The following is an 11415-nucleotide window of genomic DNA, read 5'->3' as shown; positions in this document are numbered from 1 at the left end:
TGATAACAGGATAAGAGCCTGTGGCCTAATGGCTAAGATCTCTGCCTGGTGTGCCTAGTATGCCATATAGCCCAGGTTCAAATCCCAGTAAGGGTGTGGCTAGCTGATGAGAGCTAAATAGCTTGAAATAGATCTATACTAGTCTCCCTTTATTTATTTATCAGCACAAATTAAAAACAAACACACACACACACACACACACACATATGTGTGTGTGTGTGTGTGTGTGTGTGTGTGTGTGTGTATAACCCTTGGCCCCGGCCTACTAACAGACTATAAGCCATTCAGAACCGGGCTGCAGAAGTGGTAGGTGAGAACATGCATAAACATCCCCACTTGTGTGAGAACTATGCGAGCGCATGCTTGCCCATTACTCGGGAAGAACCATATCTCCTCCTTCCCCCATTGATCTGCAAAGCTGGGAAGCTTGTGGAACTATGTTCTAGTGGCTTGTCCTGTCAGTGCGAGTGGTTCTGGTAATTTCTTGATTGGGCTGTTGTTTACTGTGAAACTGTTTGTCCTTGATTGGGGTATTTTTTACTTCTTTTTGGTTTAATGTTAGTCTTGATATCTTCCACAGATAGCTACCTTAGTCCTGCATTGAGTAGAACCTCTGGTCACGAATGCTTCTGACCACAACCAAATCGGGTTGGTATTGGTATTGGTATTTTATTATTTGTATGCCGCCCTTCTCCGGGAGGACTCAGGGCAGCGAACAATTCAAAGGGGAAAAAAAGGGGGAACATAAAAGACAAAATACAAATAATAAAAGTAGACAACAGTTGCACAACCATACATGTCGAGAGGGGAGGGAACTCATCACCCGCAGGCCTGCCGGCAAAGCCAGGTTTTGACGGCTTTTCGGAAGGCCTGGAGAGAGGTGAGGGTCCGAATCCCTGCGGGGAGTTCATTCCAGAGGGCCGGAGCTGCCACAGAGAAGGCCCTCCCCCGGGTAATAGCCAGGTGGCATTGGCTGGTAGATGGCACCCAGAGGAGGCCAACCCTGTGAGATCTAATGGGTCTGTGGGAGGTAATTGGCAGCAGGCGGTCTCTCAAGTACCCAGATCCAATACCATGAAGGGCAATCAACCAAAAAATTCACATTTTTTTTCCCCAGCTGATTTTCCCTTCCGTGCCAATTTTTTTGTAAGCACCAAATTTCCAAAATTAGATTTGGGTCACAACCAAATCAGGTTGCGACCGAAGTTATGGAACGAATTATGGTTGGTTGTGACCAGAGGTTCTACTATATTCAGGTAAAACCACGACTACAACATAATCCCGTGTTCCCCAAATTTACTGCATCCCAAAGATGTTGGCTTTTCCAAATTTCCAAACTTTGAAATGGCTGACTAGGAATTTTGAAGGTGGTCTAACACACCTGGTTGGAGGAAGCAGGCGTGATAATTTTTAAGGGGGGGGAAGTGTCATTATAATCAGTAGAGCCTACTCTATGGACATTTAAATATCTTCAATGCATTACACCAGAATTCCATGTTGGTCTTTGCTTTAAAACAGAAATAGATCTTTTTGTGTGTGAAGGGCTGTAACATTTACTCATTATCTTCCTTCACTCACCTTTTTTCTAAGTTTATCTCCACCCTCTTTCCCTCTAAACAGCAGGCTGCTATAAGAAAAACTAAACTTATTCCCCACCAGTAAAGTCTCAACAGGCTGCACTGAAATTAGGCTACAGCTGACAATGAGCTTAATTATTGGAATAAAAAATGGAGAATTTTTTCTAGTTTGCAGGTAAAATTTCTACAGATGCCGTGAAGTTATTTTTAAAAGTCCACAAGTTTGACTGTTTTTTCTCTTTAGCAATTAAACTCAAACTTGAATTTATCTAATTGTAGGCCTATATCTACATTAAGCTTCAAATAAATCCCTGCAAATATTTGTAAATCCCTGTTAATCATGTTTCCATTATTTAGTAGTTGTTGTAAGAAGTGTTCTTCAAAAAACCAATATATTAATTTTGGTAAAATTTCAAATGCTACCAAAAACTTACAAAACTCTAAAAGTGACATAAAGTATGTTTAAATGTGAAATAATATTTCAAAAATCGGAGAAAAACATAGCAGATTTTTTTTTCTTAATGCCATTAAAGCTAACCAGTCAGCATGTGTTATTGGCATGGCCAAATAAGTTGTGGATTGGGCGTCACATAAATGGAAAGTCAAAATGCAATTCCCTTAAAATCATGGTTATCCCCCCTTCCCTTTCTTTGGAGAACCATTCAGAACAGTTTATATCAGGGATGGGTTCCTGCCAGTTCTAACCTCTTCTATAGAAGAGGTTCCACAAATCTACCATGCCGTTTAGAACTGGTTCCAGTTCCTTCCCCCCGCCCGTCCGCACACGCTTGCCCCATCCACCGCTCACTGATTGGCTGACTCACCAATTGTCCCGCCTACCTCTAAGAGTCCTATCTAAACCTTAAAGTCTTAAAAGCTATCAAGTTTGATCATCCCTGGGGGGGGGGGTGTTTCTAAAGAGTTAGGGGTGCAAGGATCTTGTAACTTGACAGCTTTAAGACTTGCATGCTTCAATGCCAGAATTCCTGAGCCAACATGACTGGAGGAGGAATTCTGGGAGTTGAAGTCCACAAATCTTAAAGCTGTCAAGTTTGAACACCCTGGGCTTTTCCCCCTTAAACGGTTAAGGGTGCAAGAGTCTTGTAACTTGACAGCTTTAAGACTTGCTCACATCAGTGCCAGAGTTCCTGAGCCAACATTTTGGTTGCTAAGCAAGAGCATTCTTAAGTGAGTTTCACAACATTTTACAAGTTGGCCACTCCCACCTGGTCACATGGCTGGGAAGCCACTCCTGCAAAGCAGGCCACACCTACAGAAGAGGTTCTAAAAAATTTTGAAACCCACCACTGGTTTATATGCTTTTATTTAGGATACTGTGAGAAACCAACCAATTGTAGTTTTAATAAACTAAGTATTCCACAGATTAGCATGTACTAATAGAACAAAGCCTTTGCTAGTACTAAAAAGACACCCAGTTTTGAAATCAGGCACTTTCTCAGGAGAGAAATGCTCTGAATTCAGGACAACACAGCTGAGAAGGCCTCTCTGAGGTTGCCATCTGTCTGACATTAAAACTAGAAGGGCCTCTGGCAAGGCTTAACAGCACACATCAACACTCTGAATTGTGCTGAGAAATGGACAAATGGCCAGGCTCATTTTGGTGCTGAGTTAATGAACCGTGATAAAACTAGTTTTGCTTTAGTCCCATTAAAGTTAATATGATATGTTAGTTACATTTTGCATATATGATACTGGTCTCAGTGGATTGAAATCTTAGCCCATGGTTTGAATACTATACACTCTACAGCAGGGGTGTCAAACTCAAGACCTGGGTGCCGGATCCGGGCCGTGGGGTGTTTAGATCTGGCCCGCAGGGCCGCTCTGGAAGCAACAAAGAACTGGCCCGCAGTGTCTCTGCCAGCAAAAACAAAGTTCAGGAGGACTTCACATGGCCCTCCCGAGGTCTGTTTTCACTGGCAGAGTGTTGCAGGAGACCGTCACAGTCAAAAATGGAGTTCAGGAACCCGTTTCACTGGCAGAGTACTTGCACCACCACACGCACACCTGACACAGGTGACATTGAGCTGGCCACGTCCTCCTGAGGTCAAATACAACCCTGATGCAACCCTCAATGAAATTGAGTTTGACACCCCTGCTCCACAGTTATGTTCTAATCTAACATTGGCTATGCAGTCTTAGTCTTGGTTAGTTTAATTTGTAGGATATACCTGGAAAATGTTGGAAGTACTTACTCTAATGCATTTAGGTTTGTTTTCCTAACATCGTGGGAAAGGTGGAATGTATCAACTATACCCATGCATCACTCTAAACCACAAGATAATTTTTTTGCGTTTAACTTAATCATAATATGGAGCTTTCTTTCAGTTTTTCTATCATCACTCCTCTCCATCTGTATCAAGTCTCGGGCATAAATTCCATTACCAGCGGTTGGCCAGCTAATTCCTCTATAAGTTTTGATTTCAACTCCTTGCCAGAAAGATCAATAACAAGGCTTTGAGAAACTTTATTTCAACATTTGGAGAACATTGAATTGTCTATTCCGGTCTATACATATAGCACAGAGTAGCCCATGAGTAGTAAATTGTCCAATCATAATATTTTACTTTTTTTTCTTTATGTGAGGTTAATAGCTATACAATATTTGATTAGAGAATCTATAGCCCAATGGATATGCATTACAACTTCTACCTTTGTCTAACTATAGATCTTGGATTCTTTGTGCTAGGGAAGGATTTAAAAAACAGCTTAAAGTAATAACGATGGAATTGTTCACATTCATTTTAAGCAGTTTTAAGTCACTACATACAACATTCTGAATAGATTTTTTATTTTACTGAGTATAGAAATGTCACGGCGAAACAGCTCATCTCAACGAATTGCTCATCGTTTTAGAAAATAGAATTTATAAGGGGAAACTTCATTTCTAATTAAGAATTATATTCTTTATTCACTGGAAATAGTTTTATGAATAAACTATGGATGCAGAAATAACCTGCATGATCTTTTATTAAAATAGAAATATAAAATTACGTCTTTCTTTTAAACAAATTGCAAGATTCTATTACTAAATAAATTCCTTTGAAAATATCTCAAATCTCAATTCAAAGTTTAAATTGCTTTCCATTGAAATATATACGCTTTTCTTTCTCCAAAAAAGAATAATTGAACATAGATTTTAGTAGACATGTGGAAGAAATGTATATACAGATATGAAAAGTACATTTTTTTTCATAATAGCAAAAAAAAAGCTAATACATGCTTAGTAAATCCAAAATGGTTATTAAACTGTGCTTAGTAAATATATGATTCTTCCAGTTTATATTTTATTTAAATGTTACTAGGTAATTTATTTTTTATATAAGCACATATACCCAAGGTGTCACTCAATTTAATTGAGGGCCGCATTAGAGCTATGATTGACCTCGGGAGGCTAGGTGCGTTTGGCTGTTTGGATAGGCATGGCCAACTGGGTGTGACCAACTGGGTGGGAATGGCTAGCTTGACATCACTCCCCAAACTGCTGGCATGTTTCCTCTTCACGCTGTGTAAACCGGGCTGAAGCAATGGGGGCCCAATGTTTCCTCTTCGCATTGGGTAGACCAAGCCAAAGTGATGCGAGCCAGCTCCTTACATTTTGCAGGACAGCCCCACGAGCCAGATCAAACTATATCGTAGGCCATGTGTTTGGCACTCCTGACATACACAAACATGTACATACATACTAAATATTTAAATACAAACTGCTCAGGGTCTTCTTCCCCTCAATGCTTCCCATATTTCATGTTCTACTTTACCTTCCCTTTAAACAAAATATTTTCATAAACATCCAAATAATCTTTCCTATAGCAGCATAGACATTGCAATTTCATCTGTAAGGATATGATATGAATCAAGAACTCTTCGTAGATACTTATAAATGTGCTTTGAAAAGCGTATTGCAGTATCTTTAAACATTTTCGGTATATTATAGGCTGATTTGTTCTGTTTTAGGTTATTTGGTTTTATTGTGTCTGATTGTTTTACTTTTCACATTGTTGTATATATTTCTTATAAAAATTAATAATAAGTAGTCTTGTTAGAATTCACTCTCTCAAGATAGATTATAACTCTGAAAATAAATAAGCAACTATATATATCTTTTGAAATTCTTGATGATATATCACAATGGATAAATATTTGAAATTGTATTTGTCCCTTCCAGTTTTATTCTCTGGATATTGGCTATGCAGATAGTGATATAAATCAAATGCGCCAACCTGGCATTTTTATGAGACTGGGTTTATGAGATTTGTAGTCCCAATATAACCGAAAAACACCATCTTAAAGATATCTATTTTAAAGTGTGCATCTTCCCCGAGAGTAATGTTATTTTCTTCTCTTTGTTTCTGAAAAGTGGATTGTGTATGCAAGTATCTAATCATGAATTAAAGTGTCATTTGAAATTCTTATCTGATTTTTTCAGACTTGACTTTACAATGAACATGTATTCCCATTTTAAAAGTTTATTTTAGCAACTAATAATTATCATCCTTAGCATAGATAAATGCATGGAAAAAAAAATAGAAAGCACAAGGCAGTGTAACAAGTTGTATCTGTGGGGGTGATTTCACAAAGAAATAGAAAGAAACGGGGTATTAACAATCGGAGTTAACATTTAAAAGAAAAAGACTCCCTGAAGGGAGAAGGTCCTTTTCTCATGACTTCTGTTTATTGATTCAGAGAAAAGAGATTGAATCCACACTGAGTTTGTTTATTAATCAGAACAGTGTTCAGAAATTTACAGTTTAAGCATTTAAAACAAGAGAAACAAATCTATTGTTCAGGTTTCTTGTTTAGTCTACCTTGAATGCCTTAGAAGTTCCCTAACAAAGTTGGAAAACAGATGGAAACATGCAAAATTGCTGTTTTTCCCAATCTTATTTATTCAAGTTTATGCTGTTTTGTTTGTTTATTTATTCATGTAACTTATATGCTGCACACCTCAGCCAGAGGTGACTCCAGGTACTTATAATTAAAAATCAATAAAAAGCATTACAATTAATAATACCAGTAATTTAAAATGGACAAAAATGTGAAGAAGAGATCAAGATACAGACAAGGGGAGAGGTGGGGTCATCTCTAGTCTTTTAACTAGCTCCAGAATAAAATCCTCCCATTAGGGGCTACAAGACATTTTGCAGGGCCAACCTTCCAAAAAGCCGAAAAGGTGAGTGCATTTTTCACCTCAGAGGGGCACGATGTTCCAAACAGCACATAAACGTTATATACCCATATAATCTAACTTCTAGTTTGTTTTAATTAGCTCTAAAATATATTTTCAGCATACACTTCAAAAACTACGGTTTTGAATAATCAATTGCCTATTCTAATTGTAGCACATCGCTGCAAACCTATTTAACTCAATAACAGTGTTGGAAGGGATTTTGGAGATCTTCTAGTCCCCCCTCTGCTCAAGCAGGATACCATATATCATTATGGACCAATGGCTGTGTACAACCTGTCTACAATCCCTTCTTAAAAACCTCCAGTGATGAAGTATCCATCGTCTGGAGGCAAACCATTCCACTGGTTCACTGTTCTGTCAAAAAATCTCTCCTTAGTTCTAGGTTGGATCTCTCCAACCTAGCATGAACTTTGTCTTTCAAATGTAGGTCATTGTTTTGAAGATAGCAAAGCCCCCATTTTGGACAAAGAGAACCACTGGTTTGAAAGGTCAAAGAGGTAATCTCCCTCATCACACATTCCTTCCAGCAGTATCAAGAAGTTTCCACACCCATTTGCACTATTAAGGTGATCCTGAGGGCACGGATAAATCTCCAAAGGGCCTCAATAACTCTCAGAAAGAGTGCTAACAACCAGATGACTACAAGAAATATAAATCATTCCATTGTCCACCATTCCTTCAGAGCTTCTTAGATGAGAAGCAAAGTGTCTTGAAGCAAAAACAAGAAGTCCAGTTGCCTTTAAAAAAAGCATCTTTGGGACACACATGACCTGGATGACCAAGATTCTCCTTAGACAGTCACTATTTTTAATTTCTCTTACAATACTTTTAAGTGCTTGTTTATTTATAACTTAATTCTACTATTATTTTAACTCATTTAACTTTAGTTATGTTATTACCTAGAGAGTACAATCCTGTATAACATGCTGTCCAGTATGTGATTCCTGATTAGGTGGAGATAATTTTTGTGACTAAAAGTGCAATACGTATGTGCATTCACTCTACTTGGCAGGTATTGTTCAATACTATGAAGGGGGAACCAAGAAAGGGTGTATGAAATTGCAGGATTCTGAAGTTTTAAGATTGAGACAAACCAAAATAGAATCAGAGGACAACAAAAACAATATGGAGATTGGAAACTAAGTTATAAATACTCATATTAAAAGAATGCTTATGTATAACCTTAAGAAAAACATGTTCTGAAAGCACGTCTCTCACAAAAATATTTCATATTTCCAATATAAAAGACACAGAATAATGGTTTTAAGGTACAATTGCAAATTCATACTGAACATTTTCTAAACACCTTGTAGGCAATAAGGATAGTTCCACAGTGAAATACTTAAGGAGTTGGTAGACTCCCAGTTGCTGGATGTGTTTAGGCAGAAGTTGGACAACAATCTGTTGGGAATGTTTTTCATTCCAACACTGAGAAGCAAGTGGGATTCAAAGTCCTAAATAGCTATTTTCAATTCTAAGTATAGGATTAGGAGGTAACTCCTGTAATTCAGTAAGAAATACTTTTGATCAAATATGTTAAGGAGGCAGTTGAATAGGGAGTGTTTAATTAGTTACACAATAGCAATGACTATCAATCCTGTTCACAGCAGAATTCCTAAGTGCTGAAACCACCTACATGAGTCAAGAAGCCATACTTGAATAAGAAAATAACAGAGTTGAAAGGGACCTTTGAGATCTTCTCATCCGACCCCCTGATCAAGCAGGAACCTATACCATTTCAGATAGATGGTTGTCCAATCTCTTCTTTAAAAACCTCCAGTGGTGGAGCATCCACAACTTGGAGGCAAGTCGTCCCATTGATTAATTGTTTTAACTATTAGAAAATTTCTCCTTAGTTCTAGATTGATTCTCTCCTTCATTAATTTCCACCTATTGGTTCTTATTCTGCCTTCAGGTACTTTGGAGAATAGATTGACTCACTCTTCTTTGTGGAACACTTGGAAAAGTAGCAATGAATTGAAATTTTACATTATCAGTAATATTCTTTAATTAGATATTGTGTTTTTTAACTGAAGGTAAAACTGGTTGCTAAGCAAAAGAGGTAATTCTATTATGTGAAATAAAAATGCATTAGTTTCACTTACACTCCTATATTAATTAGAAAGCAGTCAGACAGGCTCTTATTTACTAAGTACAGTACAAGAATTTGAAACTGCGTATCTATTCATTTATTTCAGTTCTATCTCTGGGTTTAGGTTTTTTTTTGTCTGACTTATTCCTTCAGCTGATTGAAGCAACCCCACTGCCTCATTGCTCTTAGTGTCCATTTCAGAGGAGAGCAGATGTGTTTGAGGTGCACACCATCGATCACTGAAACTAATGGGAAGAATAATTGGTTTCAGTTGGCTTTACACCAGACCCTTGGCTCTCCAGTACAGCATTGTGCTCTCTCATCTAAAACTTACTTCCAAAAGAAACATATTTCAATTTATGTATTAGTGTTTTATTAAAGGAGACAGGTGGATGAGTAACAACTGCCAACCTGCTCCCCACAGAAAATAAAGTTTTAATGAATAGTTCTGCTACAGGGCATAGAAGGAGAATAAATTGTTCTAAGACACATTAAGAATCAAGAAGACTAAGTCAAAATTAGACACTTGGGATGGGGGAGGGAGAAAGAATTAATCTTGGGAAAAATCAGAATATTAGTCATCACTTTGTTAGCTTCCTTGTGATTACGCCATCAAGTAACTCAGCATGCTAAAGAAATGGTCCTTAAGCAGGCACCTTTAAATTACATTTACCATATTTTTAGACAAATGGCCTTAATTGGAAACTGTACATGCTGCAGCCCAATACACTCATAGAACACTGTTTATGGAAAGTTATAATATTAAATTAATTCTCAAATTCTGTTATAATTTTAAATGATCACAGAAATTATCCTAATTGATAAGAGTTAGGAATCCTTAGCCACTAAAAATTAATTTTCAAATCTTTTAATAATTGGAAACAGTTAAATAAAATACTTTTGGAAATTTAGGGATCCTTGGCCATTTTTTTTTTAAAAAAAAACCTCAACCATTAATCTGTCTGGAGATAAATATAACACATCTAAAGCAGACTGACGATGTTGTGGGCCAGTGTTCCACTTAAATCAAGTTATGGACACTTATAGTAAATCATTGCCTATTCATATAGTTCTAACACATTGAGTATGACCAGTAATAAAAAAACCAATTTTACTACTAGTAACAGAAAAGGAACATGTTATTGTTCTCCCATCCAATATTCCTTACCAACCTGGAAAAGGTGTATCCCATGTCAAGTTTTTCAACTGAAAACAAAGTCAGGTGGAACAAGAGCCTTGATGGCTTATAAGGAGGGATATATTGGTGCCCATAAGTATCAGTTTGCATACTTCTGATATAAGTGCCATATTTCTGAATTCTAGTTTATGATTTATATGCTATTTCTTTCAGATTATATGCTATTAACATCTTTTCAAGCTATTTTCACAAACAGCTCAATATGCACTGAAATCCCAAGAGTAAATGCAGGTAGTTTTTGACTTATGACCGCAATTGAGCCCCAAATTACTGTTGCTAAGTGAAACATTTGTTAAGTGAGTTTTGCCCCATTTACGATCTTTCTTGCCATAGTTAAGTGATTTACTGTAGTTGTTAAGTTAATAACACAATTGTTAAGTGAATGTGGTTTTCCCATTGACTTGGCTTGTCAAAAAGTGGCAGAAGCTGATCACATGAATATGTCAGTTGCCAAGCATCCTAATTTTGATCATGTGAGCATGGGAATGCTGCAATGGTTGTAAGTGTGAAAAGTGGTCATGAGTCCCTTTTTTCAAACAGTCACTATATGAACTGTTGAGGACTACCTGTATATGACTTGAGATATTTTTCATTCTGTTCAGCATTCTGTGCCTTCTGAGCATGTTCAGGGTTCTTCTGGACAATTTCCAGAAGCCTTTAGGGAATTTGTAACTTTAGGCTGTTGCACAGGTTGAACTATGACTCCCCCCCCCCCAATATATAGTTCGATATATGTAGTTCATTATTAACAGGCAATAATTTCCCACAACTCCTAACTTGATGATATAATAATTGAGATGATGAGAAATGAAGTCCAGCTCATCCTGCTCATGTAGGCAGTTGGATTATATTACCTCCAAAATCCCTTCCAACTCTGTTGTTTTTTATTCTCTGTGCTATGTTCATCTAGAATGGTCCAGATTGGGGAAATATGATATAATGGAATTTCACAAACCCCTTCAAAGGATTTTTCCAGTTAAAGAAATGAAGAAAGGAAATGAAGGGAACACAATTATGAATCTGTATTCACTCCTACTGTGAAATAATCTGCACATTTGTCCAGCTAAAATGAGGCAGAGGTTTAGCAAGGAAGAACAAACTTTTGTGACAAGGTCCCAATGCTATGGAAGGTCTCTCTACTCCCATCATTCTTTTGGTTTCATCATGTAGATAACATATGATTTGTGGGAGGCAACCTTTTTCCAAGGAAGTTGATTACCATTTGCGAAATTATACTATATTAATAATCTCATTTATTTCATTTTCTGTATTTCTCTCCTTTATTGTGATAGGATATTTTATTGTGATCTTTATTTCTTTGCTGTTAACATAATTCTGCTTG

Source organism: Thamnophis sirtalis, unplaced genomic scaffold (genome assembly GCF_051295495.1).
Source record: "Thamnophis sirtalis isolate CommonGarterSnake01/CBP01778 unplaced genomic scaffold, rThaSir2_p1.2 scaffold_4, whole genome shotgun sequence".
Lineage (NCBI taxonomy): Eukaryota > Metazoa > Chordata > Lepidosauria > Squamata > Natricidae > Thamnophis > Thamnophis sirtalis.
The sequence above is the reverse complement of the archived record's forward strand: the minus strand, read 5'-3'. Positions refer to the sequence as shown.